The sequence below is a fragment of the Sorex araneus genome, chromosome 11 (genome assembly GCF_027595985.1).
Source record: "Sorex araneus isolate mSorAra2 chromosome 11, mSorAra2.pri, whole genome shotgun sequence".
NCBI classification, from domain to species: Eukaryota; Metazoa; Chordata; class Mammalia; order Eulipotyphla; family Soricidae; genus Sorex; species Sorex araneus.
This window is the reverse complement of record NC_073312.1, coordinates 1,400,148-1,420,928: the sequence shown is the minus strand read 5'-3', so window position 1 is coordinate 1,420,928 and position 20,781 is coordinate 1,400,148.

Below are 20,781 nucleotides of genomic sequence, written 5' to 3'. Positions count from 1 at the left end.
GCTGCTCCCGCCTGCTGAGGGGGGCCGCGGGCTCCTCGCGCCGGTGGCCGCCTCGCGTTCACGCCTGTTCGAGCATCTCTCGGAGAACCGAGTGGAGGCCGATTACCATATAGATGGAGAAACAAAGGCTGGTTTAGAGACAACAAACAAGCCGCATTTTCCAGCCTTGATCAAAGCCGGGACGCCTGCTCGGGCCGCTGTGGGGACCGAGTCAGCCCCGAGGCAGCTCTGCGCGGGCGACACAGGATGCCGCCACAGCTCACGGTGGCGCTGCGTGTTCCTCGTGTGCTCGCACGTGTGTGCACACCCCCTGCGTGTCTGCGTGGGTGTCTGTGCCTGCTCCCTGCGGCCCCGGACTGCCCTGGGCTGCGTCAGGGACGGAGCACCTGCCCCTCCGGCACCTCCACAGCCACCCGTGGGCCGCAGCGCCCCCGCTTCTGAGAGGAGCCTGTGGGCAGTGCCCAAGTGGCCGCTCTGCTCCCGGCGCCTCCCGGCTCTCACCCTGGCTCTCAGGACGGGTCTCTTGGTGGGCAGGCGGGGCCCAGAGGGCAGGCGGGCCCCAGAGGGCAGGGGTGAGGCAGGGCCGGGCTTTGGTCCTCCCAGAGCAGCTTCTGTGGAGCGTAGACGAGCGTGTCTTGGGAGGCTCGCACGCCTGTCTGTGTGCATCGTGTGGGAGCACGCGTCCTTTGTGTGCGTGTGTGAGCCGTGTGTGTGGGAGCATGTGTCCATAGCATGCATTGTGTGTAGCAGTGCACGTATGTGGTGCCTGAGTGTGGTGTGTGTGAGCCGTGCGTGGGGAGCCCATGTACGTCGTGTGTGGCAGTGTGTATATGGTGTGCTTGCAGTTCATATCAGGAAGCCCATGTGTTGGTGGGGTGTGTGTGTTGGTATGCACATGCATCAGAGCAAACAGTAACATGTGTGGTGTGTGTATGTGCCGATATGTGTGGTAGTGTGTTTCTGTGCATCTATATGTCTGAATGGGTACGCGTGTGTCTGCGTGTGTTGGCGTGTGTGTGGCGTGTGCCTGTCAGACCGTAACTGAGCAGGCAGCAGCATCTGGGCGGGGCGGGTGAGTGGTACTGAGGGCCTGGGGGTCTGTGACCTACTGGGCCCTGCCTGTGTCCAACTTCGTGGCCTGGAATGTTCTAGAGCAGGAGGTGAGTGTGGCGTTGGCTCAAAATTCTGCATCTCTGGGAGGCGCGTGAGGGGAGACTGCCTGGAGGAGGTGGGCCCGTGGGACTGTGTCTCACTGGGGCCGCCTGGGAGGGAGCCTGGGGGTGGTCCTCTGGGTGGCCGGGGTGTTTGTGCGGCGCCCCGCAGGGCTGCTGGAGACCGTCCGCTGGTCCTGGCGGAGCCCCGGCACGGCGCCCGTCTGACTGCGGTGACGGTGCGGAGGAGGGCAGGGCGGCCCAGTGGTCGCGGCGGCTGCTCTTGCCTGGCCTGTGGGTCAGCCCCAGAGAGGCCAGAGCTGGCGGCCAGGCGGTGGGGGCAGCGTGGGGCGGGACAGCGTGCTCCTGTGGCTGAGGGCGTGGCCCTGGGCGGGGCGGCCCGGCCCGTCTCCCGGGCCCAGAGGGGCTCTTCTTCCCGGCGCTGGAGTCGGGCTGAGCCTCGAGTTTCAGGCGGGGCTCACTGACGCCAGGAGGGGAGCAGGGTGGGAGTGAGGGGTCCCGGCCTGCCCCTGCTTGCTCCCCTGTTCTTCCTAGTCCCTGCCCCGCGCTGCTGGAAGGTAAACTGAGGCAGGCGACACCTGCAGGGGCATCCAGGAGCCGGGGAACAGTGGGGGGGCATCCTGGGGGGGTGAGTCTGGTGGCCTGAGATGACTGGGGGTCTCCATGAGGCCCACCCGGGTGTAGGGAAACTGGGCAGGGGGCAACAGTGGGGGCGCTGGGTCTGGAGCCCCAGGCTGCTCCTGAGTCCCACGGGGCCCCCAGCTCGGCCCCACCCAGATCACGCTCGCGAGCCCGGCGGGGGCGGAGGCGCGGGCAGGCCGGGGCCAGACAGCCAGGGTCCGGGTGGGAGACGCGAAAGCCGGGCCCCTCCAACAGACCGGAGCCGGGGGCTGTGGTTGGCAGGAAGCGGGGGGGGGCCCCATGGCAGCCGGGCCGGCCCAGTCTGACCCTCCGCAAAGCGGGCAGGTGCCCGGGAGAGGACGGCGGCGACCCTCCCCCTCCCGCGGCCCCCACCACAGCAGCCGGACGTGTCACGAGTGACCGCCTGCCGGGCAGGAGGGCCGGAAACAGTCGGACAGGCGACCTGGCCTGGCCGAGCTCCACAGGCCTCCGCGACGGCCGGCGGTGGGGACAGAGCGCCAGGCCCGAGAGTGCCCAGTGGGCAGCGGGCAGGCTGGCAGCAAGCCAGGGCCGGAGGGCGGCGGGCAGGGCATGAGGCGTGCCAGGAGGCGAGACGGCACGAGCGGGAGCACGGCGCCGGGGTCTGCAGGAAAAACCGACTAAGTGCGGGCAGTTGCTCACGGCTTAGCATAACACAGAAAATTTAAAAGGAAGAGTGAGGATTAATCGGACATGATGACAAATTCAAGGAGCGTCTGCACCGTAGGACGAATCAAAGCAAACGGCACCTAATCACATTAGAGCGAAACTGCTGAAGTCAGAGACAAAGAGGAAATCTTCAAAGGCGCACCCAGCCCACCTTCCCCGCCTCCCCCCTCCGCCTCTCCCACCCCACCCCGCCATGCGCGCCCCCGTCAGAAACACTCTCGGACTGACAGATGACTTTTGAACAAAGCGCTGAAATTCAGACAACAGCAAAAGGTTTCGACTGTGGAAGGAAAATAGCCACCCGCCTAGCCCCACATGCTGTTACGGTTTTCAAAAGTAAATGCATATAAATATTTGAGACAAAAATCAGGAGAGACAACACAAAAGAAATATAAATTATTATTATTATATAAGCGGAATAATAATGATGCCAGATGGCGGCCCAGTTGCCCAGAGACGAGTTAAGAGCAGAAAGAGGTAAACACGGAGAGAGGCGAAAGCGTTCTTGGAGAAAACACAGTCTGCGGTGATGAGGGTCGGACAGAGACAGAACCGCACGATAGACATTTGATACAAGTTGGGGCGATCACCGGAGCTAAGTCGTTTTAATTAGAAGCGAGTGTAAAGGCGTCTATGCATCTATTAGAGAAGAATATAATTAAATCACTAAGGAATCTTCCTCAAGAAGCAAATTAAACATAAGGTTTGAAAGTAAATCTAAGAATGTAAGTTAATGGCATCGGAGACAGACATGCAATGCAGATACTTAACAAAGCCGAAGACAGTCCTTAGAAGTTTATTTGAAAATTGCTAAATTTCTAGAGGTCAAGAAGATATCAGGATTGCAAATGGAAACATCACGAAGGATGCTGAAGGTATTAAATGACATGAGAGCTACAGTCATCACAGAAACCAGGAAGGACGGTCACCACAGAGACTAAGGGGATGGTCACCACAGAGACAAAGGGGATGGTCACCCAGAGACTAAGGAGATGGTCACCACAGAGACTAAGGGGACGGTCACCACAGAGAGTAAGGGGATGGTCATCACAGAGACTAAGGAGACGTCACCACAGAGACTAAGGGGATGGTCATCACAGAGACTAAGGGGATGGTCACCACAGAGACTAAGGGGACGGTCACCACAGAGAGTAAGGGGATGGTCATCACAGAGACTAAGGAGACGTCACCACAGACTAAGGGGACGGTCACCACAGAGACTAAGGGGATGGTCATCACAGAGACTCAGGGAATGGTCACCACAGAGACTAAGGAGACATCACCACAAAGACTAAGGGGACAGTCATCACAGAGACTAAGGGGATGGTCATCACAGAGACTAAGGGGATGGTCATCACAGAGACTCAGGGAATGGTCACCACAGAGACTAAGGGGACAGTCACCACAGACTAAGGGGACGGTCACCACAGAGACTAAGGGGATGGTCATCACAGAGACTAAGGAGACGGTCACTACAGAGACTAAGGGGATGGTCACCACAGAGACTAAGGGGACAGTCACCACAGACTAAGGGGACGGTCACCACAGAGACTAAGGGGATGGTCATCACAGAGACTAAGGAGACGGTCACTACAGAGACTAAGGGGATGGTCACCACAGAGACTAAGGGGACAGTCACCACAGAGACTCAGGGAATGGTCACCACAGAGACTAAGGGGATGGTCATCACAGAGACTAAGGGGATGGTCACCACAGAGACTAAGGGGATGGTCACCACAGAGACTAAGGGGACGGTCACCACAGAGACTCAGGGAATGGTCACCACAGAGACTAAGGAGACAATCACCACAGAGAGTAAGGGGACATTCACCACAGACTAAGGGGACGGTCACCACAGAGACTAAGGGGATGGTCACCACAGAGACTAAGGGGACGGTCACCACAGAGACTCAGGGAATGGTCACCACAGAGACTAAGGAGACAATCACCACAGAGAGTAAGGGGACATTCACCACAGACTAAGGGGACGGTCACCACAGAGACTAAGGGGATGGTCACCACAGAGACTAAGGAGACGGTCACCACAGAGACTCAGGGAATGGTCACCACAGAGACTAAGGGGATGGTCATCACAGAGACTAAGGAGACGGTCACTACAGAGACTAAGGGGACGGTCACCACAGAGACTAAGGGGATGGTCACCACAGAGACTAAGGAGACGGTCACCACAGAGACTAAGGGAATGGTCACCACAGAGACTAAGGAGACAATCACCACAGAGAGTAAGGGGACATTCACCACAGACTAAGGGGATGGTCACCACAGAGACTAAGGGGATGGTCATCACAGAGACTAAGGGGATGGTCATCACAGAGACTCAGGGAATGGTCACCACAGAGACTCAGGGAATGGTCACCACAGAGACTCAGGAGATGATCACCACAGAGAGTAAGGGGACATTCACCACAGACTAGGGGGACAGTCACCACACAGACTAGGAATCATCGTCACAGAATAATGAGAATAGTCATTTAAAATTGTGTCATCACAAAAAGGGGCAACGGTGCTCTATCTCTCCCGCCGCCTGCGTTCGGTAGTCTCGGGCCACTTCTCCCACCCGGGGAGGTCGATGGCGATCTGCAGGCGATGGAAGAAATGAGGGCCGGCTGGTTGGTCTCAGCTGCAGGTTATTCCAATCTCACCTCCACTCACTCCTGTCTCTCACCCTCTGCTTCTCCCTCCCCAATGCTACTTCATTCTCCTTCTCGATCCCCCTTCATTCTCCTTCTCCTGGCTCTGGCTCTGGGTCCCCCCAGCCCACTCTTACAGACTAGGTAAATCCCCAAGCAGGAGGGGTTGGGGCTTACACATATGTGTCATCATACAGTCAGCAGATGTTAGGTCCTTCCCTCAGGAGAAGCTGCTTCCAGGACAGATTCTTACCCAGCAAGACGACTGGCCTAGAGGTAAGTATGGGTGTGTTTCTCCTCTCCTTAGTCCAACAAACATATGAACAGTCATAATATTAATAATTTTACATGGACACAATAAGAGATACATTCAGCTTATAGAATTGCTCTCCTGGGGCCATCTCGATCTCAGACTACAGTGCTCAGGCCAGGTTAGTCTTTCCTATCCCTAGCAGGGTTCTAATCTCATAGTTATTTTTGGGTCATGACAGCATTTGTCCATGATCGAGCTCTTAACTTATAGTTAAGAATCGTGGCGCTTTGGCCTGGCCCATCTCCATGCCAGGGTAGCTCACAGCTTGCCCTGGGCCCCTTCAGTCCCTCGTCGGGACCCTGCTTTTGGGGTGCTAGGAACTAAGGGCAACTGAGGCTTAAATCAAGAAAGCAGATGCCCGGGAATGAATAACATTCGAAACCAATTAATTCCAATTTACAAAAGCATAATATTAACTGTCTTCCTTTGTCCATACAAAAAGGGCATTGTCTTAAAGTAAACTATTCAAAAGACATAAGGAGAGGAGAAAGGCAATATTTCACTCACGCATAGAAAATCATAGATTTCTGGGGAATCTGAACTTACAAGTTAACAGAGTCTGATTGGGGGGAAAAGGTGATAGACAGGTTGGGGAAGAGAGCACGGAGAGGAGTTTAAAGAAAAACGCAGTGGAATGGAAGTGCCTCAGGAGCACTGTGATAAACCTGAGCTTCCTGTGGCAAGGGGAACAGGACAAACCAATGATATCCTACAAAAATAATTTTAAGAAGGTAATTCTAAGCACAGGTGACATTTCCCAGTTTGTATAGTCACAGTCCTAAAACAGTCTCCAGAGAAGGAGAAACTGGTCATATTCTCATCGTTAAGTGTGTCAGATTATTGCTATACTCCACCACACATACACAGTCTCTTAACGTCTAAATTTTCACCTTCAGATTCTGCTGCACCTTTAGGAAGTCATCACACCAACAATATACAAATCTCCCAGAAAATAGAAAAAGAAAAAAATCATTCCAATATCTTCATGAGTCAAATAATATGAAAGTTGAAATTTACTATTCATGATAAGAAAATGTTGATGGGGCCAGAGAAATGGTATATTTATATACTATATATAAATGCAGGTAGGACACTTGCATTGCACCCAGCTGACCCGGGTCAATCTCCAGCATCCCGTATGGTCCCCTGAGCACTGCCAGGAGTAATTCCTGAGTGCAGAGGCCGGAGTAGCCCTGAGCATTGCTAGGCATGGCCCCCAAACAAAACAAACAAAAATGGCACTTTCCCTGGGTACCTTTTTTTCTTTTAATTTAAAAAACATTTTTATATTATTTTTAATTGAGTCATCATGAGATAACCGAGATACAAGGCTGACCCGGTTGGGCTTCCGTCATGCAGAGTTCCAACACCGTCCCCCTGCTAGGGCACACGCCCCACCACCGAAGCCCGTTCCCCTCCCGCCACCCCCCCCCCCCCCCGCCTGTCTCTATGGCAGGCACTCCCGACTCTCTCCCCTTCCTCTCTCCCTCTCTCTCTCCCTCCCTCTCCCTCTCTCTCCCTCTCTCCCTCTCTCTCCCTCTCCCTCTCTCTCTGTCCCTCTCTCTGTCCCTCTCTCTCTTCCTCTCTCCCTCTCTCTCTTCCTCTCTCTCCCTTTCTCTCTCTCCTCTCCCTCTCTCTCTCCCTCTCTCTTTCTCTCTCCCCTTTCTCTCCCTCTCTCTCCCTCTCTCTCTCCCTCTCTCTCTCCCCCTCTCCCTCCCTCTCTCTCTCCTTCTCTCTCTCCCTCTCTCCCTCTCTCTCTCCCTCTCTCCCTCCCTCTCTCTCTCCTTCTCTCTCTCCCTCTCTCCCTCTCTCTCTCCCTCTCTCCCTCTCCCTCTCTCTCTGTCCCTCTCTCTGTCCCTCTCTCTTCCTCTCTCCCTCTCTCTCTTCCTCTCTCTCTCCCTTTCTCTCTCTCCTCTCCCTCTCTCTCCCTCTCTCTTTCTCTCTCCCCTTTCTCTCCCTCTCTCTCTCCCTCTCTCTCTCCCTCTCTCTCTCCCCCTCTCCCTCCCTCTCTCTCTCCTTCTCTCTCTCCCTCTCTCCCTCTCTCTCTCCCTCTCTCCCTCCCTCTCTCTCTCCTTCTCTCTCTCCCTCTCTCCCTCTCTCTCTCCCTCTCTCCCTCTCCCTCTCTCTCTGTCCCTCTCTCTGTCCCTCTCTCTTCCTCTCTCCCTCTCTCTCTTCCTCTCTCTCTCCCTTTCTCTCTCTCCTCTCCCTCTCTCTCCCTCTCTCTTTCTCTCTCCCCTTTCTCTCCCTCTCTCTCTCCCTCTCTCTCTCCCTCTCTCTCTCCCCCTCTCCTTCCCCCTCTCTCTCCTTCTCTCTCTGCCTCTCTCCCTCTCTCTCCCTCTCTCCTCTCCCTCTCTCTCTGTCCCTCTCTCTGTCCCTCTCTCTCTTCCTCTCTCCCTCTCTCTCTTCCTCTCTCTCTCCCTTTCTCTCTCCTCTCCCTCTCTCTCTCCCTCTCTCTTTCTCTCTCCCCTTTCTCTCCCCCTCTCTGTCCCTCTCTCTCCCTCTCTCCTCTCCCTCTCTCTCTGTCCCTCTCTCTGTCCCTCTCTCTCTTCCTCTCTGTCCCTCTCTCTTCCTCTCTCTCTCCCTCTTTCCTCTCCCTCTCTCTCTGTCCCTCTCTCTGTCCCTCTCTCTCTTCCTCTCTGTCCCTCTCTCTCTTCCTCTCTCTCTCCTTTTCTCTCTCCTCTCCCTCTCTCTCCCTCTCTCTCTCTCTCTCTCCCTCTCTTTCACTCCTCCCACCACCTTTGGGACATCAGGGTTTGCAGTACAGGTTCTGAGAGGTCACTGTGTCCGTCCCTTTACCTCCTTTCACATGCAGTTCTTACCCGGAGTGTCGTTTCCGACAGACGGTGGTTCCTTCTCTGTGCCAGCTGCCCTGCCCTCCCCTCCAGCACTTGTGGCCGGCTTCTGACCGTGGCCCTTGACGGTTGGTCCCATGTTTGCATCCTTTGACGCTGGTCCATGCCCAGCATCTCGTGGGGTCCCTGAGCCCTGCGACAGGTGATCCCTGAGCACAGAGTCAGGAGTTGCCCTGAATACCCCAGTGCAGCTCAAAACCCAAACCAAACCAAATGGAGTTCATCCTCACTCACGAAAGTAACGTTTTAAGCGGATTCGGCAGGAGAGTAGCAAACAGTTCTTGGCATACAACACGTGTCTAGGTGTTACTCCCTTTGAAACCTAAGAGGGATCTAACATTTGAGAGGCAACTGGCGTAATGCAGCATCTCCGAGCAAAAGAGGGAAAACGCAGAGTTGGGAGAAAAAGCAGTTGATTAAAACCAGCAGAAAATCAGGAAGCTTAGGCATGCAGTTTAACCTGGGCAGGGACTAACACACCACACAAACACCATCGTAGTAAAGTACCCACATACACACTCTACTCAAGCATGAAAAATTCACATCTTGTCTTAAGTCTGGAAAGAAACTAATATTTCTCGCCACTTCTAACACTGTGTTGGAGTTTCTAGTGCAAAAGGAGACAAATTAAATTTATAATAGTTGGGAAGGAAGATATAAAACTGTCATCGGGGCTGGCATGTTTATGTATACAAAAATATCCCGAGGAATCTGTAGAGAAATGATTAGATTTAATATATTAATTCAGCAATAATGCCGAATAAAATGTCAGTTGCACTTCCGTGTGTGGCCTCAATACATATTAGTAAATAAAGTGTCTGCCATGCACAGTGGTTTTTGATAAACAAAAGACACGAACTAGGCTTTATGAGCAGACACACTCATACAGCATCTCTTGGATAATTAGCGGTGGCCCTGCAGGCAGACGACTGACTTTACCGGAAATGACGCTGGGTCAACAGGGTGACCGTGTGGGACAGACACTTTCGGTTCCTTCTCACCCCTTAGGCCAAACAAATGCAGCCAAAGTGTTGGCATAAATCTAAAAGGCAAAATAAAAACGAGTTTTCCTCATTGAGAACTTGATTGAAGATTAGGCAACGGGGAACTCTGGCCATTGGGAGTGGAGACGCTATCAGTGAGCCGGCAACACATTAATTAATTTGTCTATACATCAATCCACCTGCCTATCACCCAGCCCTCTATCCACTCACGTCTGTACAATCCATCAACTCGCCACTTACTTTAACCACGTACCCACCCACCCGCCCCTCAGCTCCCATCACCCACCACCGTCGATTAGCCTGTCGACCCACCACCTGTCCTCTTACCATTGTCCACGTGTCCGTCCATCCGTCCCTCATCTACTGTCTGCCCTTGGCAGGTCCTCCACTAGCTGTCACTCCGGCCTGGCGTCACCCCCCGATCTAGTACCTGGAGATCTGCTCGGCGTCTGTCTGACCTGCACATCACCACCAGGGCCTTCGTCCCACTGACCTGATGCCCCCTCAACCATCGTCCACTTGTCTGTTAGCAGCAAGCCCGCCCCACCTGTCCACCTTCCGCCTGTCTCCCACCTCCATGACGCTCACCGTCCACCCTCCACCCACCTGCCCTTGACCTACCCGCTCCCTATTGTGTCTCTCTTTTTTTTTTTTTTTTTTGTTTTTGGGTCACACCCGGCGATGCACAGGGGTTACTCCTGGCTCATGCACTCAGGAATTACCCCTGGCGGTGCTCGGGGGACCATATGGGATGCTGGGATTCGAACCCGGTCAGCTGCGTACAAGGCAAACGCCCTCCCCGCTGTACTACCACTCCAGCCCCCTACGGTGTTTCCTAACACCTGTCACTCCCCCGTCCCCCGTTGCCTGTCAGTCACCCACCCACCACCCTCAGAGGCGGCAACCTGCCCGCGCCGTCTTGCACGTAGGGACGCGCTCGGGAGCTAGTAGAGCCGGGCTCGCTCCCCCTCTGCTGGGCTCGCCGGTGGACTCAGACTTGACAGAGAAGGGCAGGACAGCCCAAGTGCCGTGGCCGCTGTCCAGGCTCTGGCTGCGGCTCCAGGGCTGCCCGTGTGGGGTGGGGGGGGTGTCTGGGAAGGGTCCGGGGTGTTGAGCCAGCCCGGGTGGCTGCATGAGGAACAAGCTCCTCTGTGCGGGGCTATCGCTACGGCCCCTTGTCTTTTCTTTGGGGCTTTGTGATTTGGGGTTTTACACTCGGGATGGCGCCTCGACTGGAAACCCCAGAGCCCCTTCTGAGGGGCTTCCCCCTCTCCCTTCCAGGGCCTGCGAGCACGTGCGTATCTCGTTCTGAGTTTGGGTCTGTTTGGGGCCACACTAGGCGGTGCTTGGGGACCGTGCGGGTCGGGGACTGCGCCCTGGGTCTCCACACGCAGAGTGGGTGCCCAGCTTCCAGCCGCCCGGCTGCGTTCCCGGGGTCTCACCTGGTGTCTCTCCCGTGCGGTCTCCACGTTCAAACCGTTGCTATGTCTTCTGCCTGGAAGCCAGGGAGGAACCCTCCAGTTTGTTTGTTTTTGTTTTTTTGCTTTTGGGGTCACACCCGGCGATGCTCAGGGGTTACTCCTGGCTCTGCACTCAGGAACCACTCCTGGCGGTGCTCGGGGGACCCTATGGGATGCTGGGAACCGAACCCGGGCTGGCCACGTGCAAGGCGCTACCCACTGTGCTATCGCTCCAGCCCTGAACCCTCCAGTTTTGCCCTTTGTGGAAGCTGTTTGCTCTTGGAAATTCTTTCCCTGTTCATAGGAATTTTTTTTTTTTAAAAAAAAACAGAAACCAATTTGCCAGTTTCTCCCTAGAAGCCACTGGGACTTTCATAGGGATCCTGCTGAGCTTCTAGATGGCATCTGGGGAGAATTGCTACTTGAGTTGCCGCGTCTCCGCCCTCTGGCTGGGCGCGTCCCCTTCATGTGACTCTGACCTTCTTTCCGCTGCTGAGGGCTGCAAGGACGGAGCCCTCCGCCCGTCGCCAGGTCGGCCCCGTTCCCTGGCGCTACTGCAGCGCGCTGCTGTTAGGCCCCAGACTTCTCGTGGTGCCGCCTGCTCGGCCCCTCCTGACCTGGTGGCGTCTCTTTCACGGCCGACCGTGTTACATAAGGTCATAAACATGAAGCTCCTGCCAGGAGGCCTCCCACAGGGAAGGGAGGTGACGAGGTGACGGGCCCTGGGGGTGAGGTGGTCTCCACCGCGGTGTCCCCCAGGCCCCGCGCCCTCTGAGAAGCGTGTTGGGGTGCTGGAGTCGTGCCCCTTCCCCTGCGAGTGATGTGGCTTCGTGCTCCTCTGTTGGAGGTGCTCGGGTCTTACTCCTGCTTCTGTGCTCAGGGATCTCTCCTGCTGGGCCTGGGGGGCCGTCGGGGGTGCCGGGGATTGAGCCCCCCGTGCTGTGGCGCCGGCCTCTGACTGTTCTGGTGTCTCGTCCTCGTGTCCCCGCGGGCTGCTGCTCCCCCCGGCCGGGCGGCTCACGTCCAGCCAGGTGTCGGGGCCGCAAGCAGCTCGTCCCTGGGGTCTCACGATCCAGCCCCTGGGTGGGCGGCGGCTTCCCTGGGTCCCTGCCGGGGTCTCTGTGTCTCCGGCTTGGCTGTGGGTGACGGGACACCCGCTCACCCAGCCCCTCCGGAGCTGCGTCGAGGCTGCTCTCAGCGGGGTGCTCGGGCAGCGTTCATGGGCTGGTCCTGGGGGCCGCCCTGGCCCGGCCCCCTTCTCGGGTCCCACAGACCCCTCTGTGCTCGCTCCCCGCCCCGCGCCTGTCCACCCTGGGCCCAGCTTCCCTGCTCGCGGCTCGGGGCTCTGCGGCCACTGCGGCTGGCACGGGCTTCCGCCCCTCTGCTCCCCGCCCAGTGCTCGCACAGGCACCCCTGCGGCCTTCCTGCTGGCTCCCGACACACACGTCCTCCGTGGGCTGCGGCTGCTCACGTCTGGGGTTGCAGAGTCCTGAGTCCCGGCCTGGCCCTGCTCCCTCTGTCCACGGCGTCCCCTGGGCCGCGCTTCGTTCCCGGTTTCCAGCCAACGCGGATGTTTCTGCAGACACTTTCCGCCCGCTCCGCCGAGGAGAGCCCCAGCTCCAGGAAGCGGCTCTCTGCCTCCCCTCGCACTCCCCCTCCCCTGCTCCCCCCTCCGCCTCCCCTCGCTCCCCTCCTCCCCGCAGCCCCCTCCTCCTCCCCTCCCCTTCCCCTCCTCCAGCTCCTCCTAAATATTTGACGAGCAATAACATTTTATCACTCTGCCTTCTGCGCCCAGATTGATCGATCGTGACTTGCATTGTTTGACACTCGTGCTCGTTGGCACGAGGCTGGGGCGACCCCGTTACCGGCCGTGGAAGTTTGATGTTACAGATAAAGCACCAGCGCCATTACAGTGACGGATGCTTTTCCCAGGGCCCCCAGCACCCAGGAATAATCGCCGCCGCCCCGGACGCCGGCCAGGGCACCCGCTGCCCCCGCCCGAGTCACGCCGTGCGGATGAGCGAGCAGGACGCATCAGTCACATCCGATTTGGACAAAGACAGAACTTTACTCATGTTTTCTTATACTTGAAATATTATTAATATTTGCATGAGATGAAATAACGCTGGTCCCTACGTTTGGCCGGTCAATATTCTGTTCCCTAATGGATGTTTCTCGGCTGTGCTCGGCGGCTCGGAGGGGCGGATCGATGGTGAATAATGAGATTGATGGAGGCGCCCGCTCGCTGGCCTGCACCGGGGCTGCGACTACCCCAGGGCCGGGCCTGGTGTTTGTCGCCTGACAGAGGCCCACGCTCTCGTGCCTGTTGCCGGCTCGTGGGCTATTAATAGATTTCCTGGTATGGAAATGGCCCCGTCCCCCGGGAAGTCCTCGTGGATTCGGCAAGATTATCTCGTTTATTCCTATTGATTTTTTGCATTTTCTGAGGATTCCTGGTTTTATTTCCAAGCGTGCAGTTTCCTGTCTGTCAGCTTCTGGCTTGACTCATCTCGGCGGTTCACAGCCGAAGCCGTGGCGCCCACGTCCGCCACTGGCCCTTTGCACCCCCCGGCCGCCGAGAGGAGCCCCGCCCGACCGTCCCCCTCGTGTTCCCTTCACACTGTCATGGCTTTGGGGCTGGTGAAATGATTATTTTATGTTGTTGTTGGTGCCGTGCTCAGGGGTCACTCCTGGCTCTGTGCTCAGGGGGTCACTCCTGGTGGGACTCAGGGGACCGTCGGGGCGCCGGGGATTGAACCTGGGTCAGCGAGCGCAAGGCCAGCGCCCTGCCCCTTCCTGTCGCTCCAGCCAGCGCCCTCCTCTCTCCATGCTCCTCTTCCCGGCCGAGGCCTCCCTGAGGGCTGGACTCGGGGCGTTTCCCTGTGGCTCCTTGGTCTTGGCCACGAGAGGTCTGGGAAGGAGCCTGGGCTGGCCGTGTCCTTCCTGGAGGAGGCGGCCTCTCGGGGAGCTGCCCCCACCCCACAGCCGGCAGGAGACGGAAGCGGAGCAGCACCACGTGCCCGGAGCCCCAGACGCCGCGTCCGCCTCAGGGAAGCACCGAAGCCGTGGACGTCACGATGGTGTCGGAGGAGCAGGCCCAGGCGGCAGCGTCGGAGAGACGCCCCGGCCGGGAGCTGGGTCCCGCGGCCACCCCACACGGGTGCCCCGGCCGTGGCTCCTGCCGGCTTCTCCCCCTTCGGGCAGCCCCTCCTGCTGCCTTTCCCGCCACCCCCACCCGCCGCGCTGCTGCTCTCTCCCGAGCGTGGCCGGGCGTGAGCTCGGGGTCACGCTGTGTCGGGGGCCGGGTGGGGTCCAGCCCCCACGGCCCGGGAAGGTCTCTGGGGACGATGGCCTGCCGTGGCCCAGCGCCCGGGTTGCTGCTCTGGGGGCGCCCTGCCGTCCCCACCCTCGGGTGCAGCCGTGCGGCCCCCTCCCGCCCTCCTCCCCCGACCCTCGCCCCTCAGGTCCCGGCTACTCGTCGGGGCCAACATCCAGCTCACGTGCTGGAGCCCCGCGTCCCGGGGCCGATTATCCGGACTCTGCTAACGAGTCTAACGTGGGGTCTGGATTCTTCACGAGACTGGACTCGGCGGTCCAGCGACATGTGTGTGACTCTGTGGAAGGCCCACGCGAGCTGCCCGTCCGCGTGACGAGGCTTCAGACTCCCTGAGTCTCCGCCTCCCTCAGCAGTGCTCAGGGATGCTCCTGGCTCTGAGGTTGGGCTCACTCCTGACAGTGCTCAGGGGACCATAGACAGTGTTGAGATGAAGTCTGAGTTTTCAACGTTGAAGCTCCTGCCTGCTGTCTGCTGTCTCTCTCCCTCCCTCCTCCCTCCTCCCCTCCTTCCCTTCCTCCCTCCCTCCTCCCCCCTCCTCCCCTCCTCCCCTCTTCCCTCCCTCTTCCCTCCCTCCCTCTTTCCCTCCCTCCCTCCTCCCTCCCTCCTCCCTCCTTCCCTCCCTCCTTCTCTCCCTCTTTCCCTCCCTCCCTCCTCCCTCCCTCCTCCCTCCTTCCCTCCCTCTCTCCTCCCTTCTTCCCTCCCTCCCTCCCTCCCTCTCTCTCTCTGCCTCACCGTCTCCTGGGCGTGACCTGGGGAAGGGTTCTGCTGAGGGTCCCGGGAGGGTGGCTGTGGAGAGGCTTCGTGAGTCTGCTGGGAAGGACCAGGTGTTTCCGGGAGTGGCCTGGCTGGGCACCATGTGGTCAGCACTGCCGTGGGCAGGAACCGTGTGAGCAGACCCGTCCCCCCGGGGTGTCTGGAGGAACCCGCCATCTGCACCTGCCCCCTTTCCTCTTCTCCCCCAAGCCCTTCCGTGCGCTTTCCCGCGTCCACACGCTGCGTCCACACCCCCTCCTCCTCTAGTGACCACCGTGTTTGCCCTCCCCACGGCCCCCCGGGGGAGCCCGAGGAGCACCACCATGTTGGGTGATTCCACCAGATGCATGTGCACTGCGTGTGCACTGCGTGTCCTTGGTGGCATGGTGGCTCGGACCTCAGCTCGAGGTGCCCTCAGACACAGGCGGGGACGTGTGTGTGTGTGTGTGTGTGTGTGTGTGTGTGTCCCGCTCTCGCGAGCTGGGCTGTGGTGCCCTCGGGGCCGGCCTGCCCTCTGGGAGGGCGCGGGAGGGTCCACTGCGTCCCTGCTGTCCTGAGGCCCGTGCCTGCGGGGTCCGAGCGAGGCCAGCGTGGCTCTGGTGTGCGTGGGGTCCCCGAGGCCGTCGGGGCTGACGCTGACGCCTGTCGGGTGGGGCAGGGAGCGAGACGCCCCTGGGAGGCCCGGCTGGGGGCAGGGGAGGCGTCTCCGTCCCGGGGCCTGTGTGACTCTGGGCGAGGGAGCCTCGCACTCGTGACACGCACGCGGCCCTTCTGCCCGAGTAGCCGCTGGCCACGCCCAGCGCCAGCCCCGCACGCCCGGCCCGGGGGAGCAGCCCTGCCTTGGGCCCCGTCAGAGAACCTGGTCCCGCTCACGTCTGCGGGTCTGAGAAGCCACATGACAGCGGTGTCTCGGGGCCGGGATCCGGGGGCCGTCGGGGTCCCACCAGGCGGGACAGCCCCTGGGTGAGCATCGGGGGCCCCTCACCCCGCATGGACGGGGCCGGTGGCCGGGCGGTGCCGTGGAGCGGGGTCTCCCCCACGCTCCCTGGGCACACCCCCAGGGCCAGGGCCAGGGAAGGAGCCGCGTCTGTAAATTAAGATCGCAGAGAACTGGACAAAACATCTGCTAGGTCCCGATTAGCCAAATCTCCCAAATCTCATTTGGACGGGGCTAAAGGACACACTTGCCAAATAACGAGCAACACAGATGCTCCAATTACACGCGTTTCCCAGACCGGGAGGGCGGGTCACACCTGCCTTTCCCAGACCGGGGAGGGCGGGTCACACCTGCCACTGCCCGCAGTGGGCGGGGCGGCCACCGCTGCTCCTGCTGGCCGGGGACAGTCACCGTAACACGAGCGAGGACCTGACCGGAGATGAGCACGCGGCCCTCAGTGTCCAGGGCACGTGGCTCCTGACCGAGAGCCCTGCACTCGGTGACGCCAGGCTCACACTCAGGAAGCCCCTCCCCCATCCCCGAGCTCCCTCCCCGACCCTCCCCCATCCCGTGCTCCCTCCCCGACCCTCCCCCCATCCCCATGCTCCCTGCTCGACCCTCCCCCATCCCTGTGCTCCCTGCCTGACCCTCCCCCATTCCCGTGCTCCCTGCCCGACCCTCCCCCATTCCCGTGCTCCCTGCCAGACCCTCCCCATCCCCGAGCTCCTTCCCCGACCCTCCCCCATTGCCGTGCTCCGTGTCCGACCCTCCTCCATCCCCGAGCTCCTTCCCCGACCCTCCCCCATCCCCGTGCTCCCTGCCAGACCCTCCCCATCCCTGTGCTCCCTGCCCGACTCTCCCCCATCCCCATGCTCCCTGCCCAACCCTCCCCATCCCCATGCTCCCTGCCAGACCCTCCCCATCCCCGTGCTCCCTGCCTGATCCTCCCCCATCCCTGTGCTCCCTGCCCAATCACCCTCTCATCCCGGGTCGCTGCCTGACTCGAGGGCCCAGCGGGTGGTGTGTGGGTGGTGTGGGCGGTCCAGCACGGGCGGGTGACCAGCGTGTGTCCACAGCACCTCCCTCCCCTGCAGAATAGGGCCCGGGGGTCCTGCTGGGTCTGTCCCAGCTTCCCTGGGAAGGTCCCCGGGCTGCAGGAGCCGACGCTAGACATTCCGCCGTTTGTGATGACGAAAGTGATTCCCCTCAAGGAGAATCGCGGAGAATCTCACGGCAAACAGTCAAAGTGGCGACTAGCCACCGGGTTCCGTGGCACTGCCCGTGGCCAGCGTGGTCAGCGCGGCCTCCTCTGCCCCTCGGCACCAGCGGCCAGGGCAGCATTCGTCCCGCGGGAGGGCCGTGTCCACGCCTGCACCAGCCCCAGAATTTCCCCAGGCCTCCACTCTCCATGGCACAGCCTGATTCCCAGGCGGCAGGGTCTGTCATGGTGGGCTTCCTGGAGGAAGCCACGCTGAGCTCCATATTTGGTGTGGGAGGGGTCCTGCCCTTCTGTGGGGGCTCAAGTCCCGGGGCTGCTCACTCCCTGAGTGCTCGGCCGAGGGTCTAGTTTCCTTTGAGTCACTTGTTCTACAACAGAGTCCAGGGACGTGCTTACGGCAGCCACCTGCAGCTCGCGCCCTGCAAAGGGCGGGGTCTTGCCAGACCCCGGGCTGAGCAAACCCACCGGCCCCGCTGCCCGTGCGGGCCTGGGTGCCTGTGTGCAGGGGCGCGCGTCCCCGGCTGCACGCAGAGGTAATCAGACGGAGAGAAATTACCCAGGCTATTCTGGTGTTGGCCAAATATTCCGACTCTGTGCTAAACAGTGATAATCAACTTGATCTTAATTGCCTCTGCAGCGAGGGAGCAGGTGATTAATACTATGAACGCGGGATCCTGCCGTGGAGGCTCGGGGTTCCGGGCCGGGCTGCGGCGCCCAGAACGGTCCTGATCAGCTCTGGCTGTCGGGGAAGGGGAGGCTTCCCGGCCCCGGGCTCTGGGGTCCCTCTCAGAGCCTGCCGACGGCTCTGCCTCTCGCCCCTGCATCCCACTTCCCTGAAGCTCTTGTGTGTCCTTCACGGTTCCCAAAGGATTGGGTTGTTTCTGGGCTCCTGGGAGAGTGCTCCGTGTGTGGGCCAGGGCAGGAGAGGCGGCATTCACAACCAGACACACGGGCGACGTGGCCAGTCACGGTCTGCACGGGAGCAGGGGGTCACGGCAATGGTGCCCGGGCAAGAGCACAGCACACAGTGTCCACGTGAGACACAGCACACAGTGTCCACGTGAGACACAGCACACAGTGTCCACGCGAGACACAGCATACAGTGTCCACGCGAGAGGACAGCACACAGTGTCCACGCGAGACACAGCACACAGTGTCCACGCGAGACACAGCACACAGTGTCCACGCGAGACACAGCACACAGTGTCCACGCGAGACACAGCACACAGTGTCCACTCGAGACACAGCACACAGTGTCACGCGAGACACAGCACACAGTGTCCACGCGAGACACAGCACACAGTGTCCACGCGAGGCACAGCACACAGTGTCCACGCGAGAGCACAGCACACAGTGTCCACGCGAGACACAGCACACAGTGTCCACGCGAGACACAGCACACAGTGTCCACGCGAGACACAGCACACAGTGTCCACGCGAGACACAGCACACAGTGTCCACGCGAGACACAGCACACAGTGTCCACGCGAGACACAGCACACAGTGTCCACGCGAGAGCACAGCACACAGTGTCCACGAGAGACACAGCACACAGTGTCCACGCGAGACAGCACAGACACCGTGTCCCCGGAGAGCACGTGCCCCAGGCCCTGCCTGCACGGGCGCCACAGGGGTGTTGGCTCCTGCGGGTCGGGCCCGTCCTCACCGGCCCTGCAGCCCGCAGCCCTCCTCGCCCCTCCCTACCCCCCTCGCCCTGTGCTTCTGGAGCCGGTTGGGCTGTGAGCAGTTTGCGGGCAATTAATTCACAAAATGAAATATTTGGTATGCAAATCTAACGTCTCGACTGTCAGCTTTTATTTGCCAATATGGCAAGCCTTTATTTGCTTCTATTATAAAATCAAATCCCCCAAACTCTTAAGTTCTTAATATTTTGAAATTTCAATTATCGGCCATGACCGCATCTCTGTTTGCAGGCTCAGGGCCGCCGGGCAGTGCCAGGAACGGGAGGAGGGGCCCCTGGCCGGGGGCCGGGAGGGCGCTCTTGCGGTTCGGAGAGACTCTGGGGGTCCTAGACGGCGTCCCCTGAGCTGGAGGGGTCTGGAAGGTGCTGTGGGGCGGAGCAGGGGCCAGTTGTCAGCAGAGGCTCTGTGCCACCCACAGCTGGGGCGGGGCTGGGCGGATGCAGTGCCACTCTGCCCTTGTCCTGGGAACCCCCAGGGCCTTCGATCCGCATGTGTGCCTGGGCATGGCCAGGCTTGCCTGTGCATGTGTGTGCTCATGCGTGTGCTGTACGGTGTGCATAGGCTGTGCTGTGTGTCACATGTGTACTGGATGCTACATGTGTGCTGTGTGTGCCCCATGTTGTGTGTCATGTGTGTATTAGATGCTACATGTGTGTCATGTGTGCCCTGTGCCGTGTGTCATGCGTGTATTGGATGCTGCATGGGTGTTGTGTGCCCTGTGCTGTGTTTCACATGTGTACTGAATGCTACATGTGTGTCATGTGTGCCCTATGCTGTGTGTCACATGTGTACTGGATGCTACATGTGTGTCATGTGTGCCCTGTGCTGTGTGTCATGCGTGTACTGGGTGCTGTGCAGGCGCTGGGTTGTGTGTTCTCTGTTTTGGGAGTGGCTGTGGTGTGTGTTGTGTGTGTGACCTACCGTGTGGGCTGTGCTGTGTACAGGCGTGTGTGTGGACGTGCACCCCTGGTTAGATGTCTAGGCGGGCATGGGCGGCCCCCATGGTCACGGAGCCCCTGTCACTATTCCCTTCTCTCAGTGGGCAGGTGGGTGGGGCTGCCCCGCGGTGCCCGAGTGCACCTGAGGTTTGGGGTGACGGCGTGCACGGCTCCCCGCCTTAGCCGAGCCCGGAGTCTGGGTGCTTTGGCCTGGCTGTCGCGGCCTGTGCCACAGCAGATCAGGAATGGGCCCCCCGGGGACTGGGGGAAAGTGACCCCGGGGCGGCTTGAAGCGGGATCTCAGGCAGCCGGGCACTGCGCACTCCTGTCCTGCCTGCCTGTTCAGGGGCGGCCAGGGGCCCTGCCCAGCGCTGAGCAAGTGGACACCCCGTGCTCTCCCCCTCCCCTCCCTAGCCCTCCCCTCCCTCCCGCCACCTGGCCCTGGGCAGGAGAGTGGTCACCTGCGCCGGTGCTTCACCTGGAGCCAGCTCTGGGGGTCACAAGCTCTGGGGGCAGGGCCCTCCTTAGGATTGGAGGTCGCCACTTCTCCGCCTTCTGTGCCTGGGACCGCGGAGCCGTGGGCCAACCTCAGAGCCAGCGGCCCTACCGGCCTGGCCCCGCCCTCCCGACCTGGCCCCTCCCTGGCCTGGCCCCGCCCTCCCGACCTGGCCCCTCCCCGGCCTGGCCCCGCCCTCCCAGCCTGGGCCCGCCCTCTGACTGACCCCGCCCTCCCGGACTGGCCCCGCCCCTGACGGCCCCGCCCCCATCCTGGCCCCGCCCCAGCCTGGCCCCGCCCCGGCCGGCCCCGCCCTCCCAGCCTGGCCCCGCCCCCAGACTGGCCACGCCCTCCCGGACTGGCCCCGCCCCTGACGGGCCCGCCCTCCCGGGCTGGCCCCGCCCTCCCCTGGCTCCAGGCCACTGGCTACTTGCCGCTGAAGGCCGTGGGGGCAGCTCTGTTCCCGGGGCTGGGCTGTTCACGGGCAGCGCCCTGGCCGGCCACCGCTTCCCACCCGCTTCCTTCCCTTCGTCTCGCAGCGTCAGGGTCGCGCCCCGCGCCCGGCTGCTCGGGCCCGCGTGTATTTACGGCAGGAATATTTTTAACTGATTACGAGC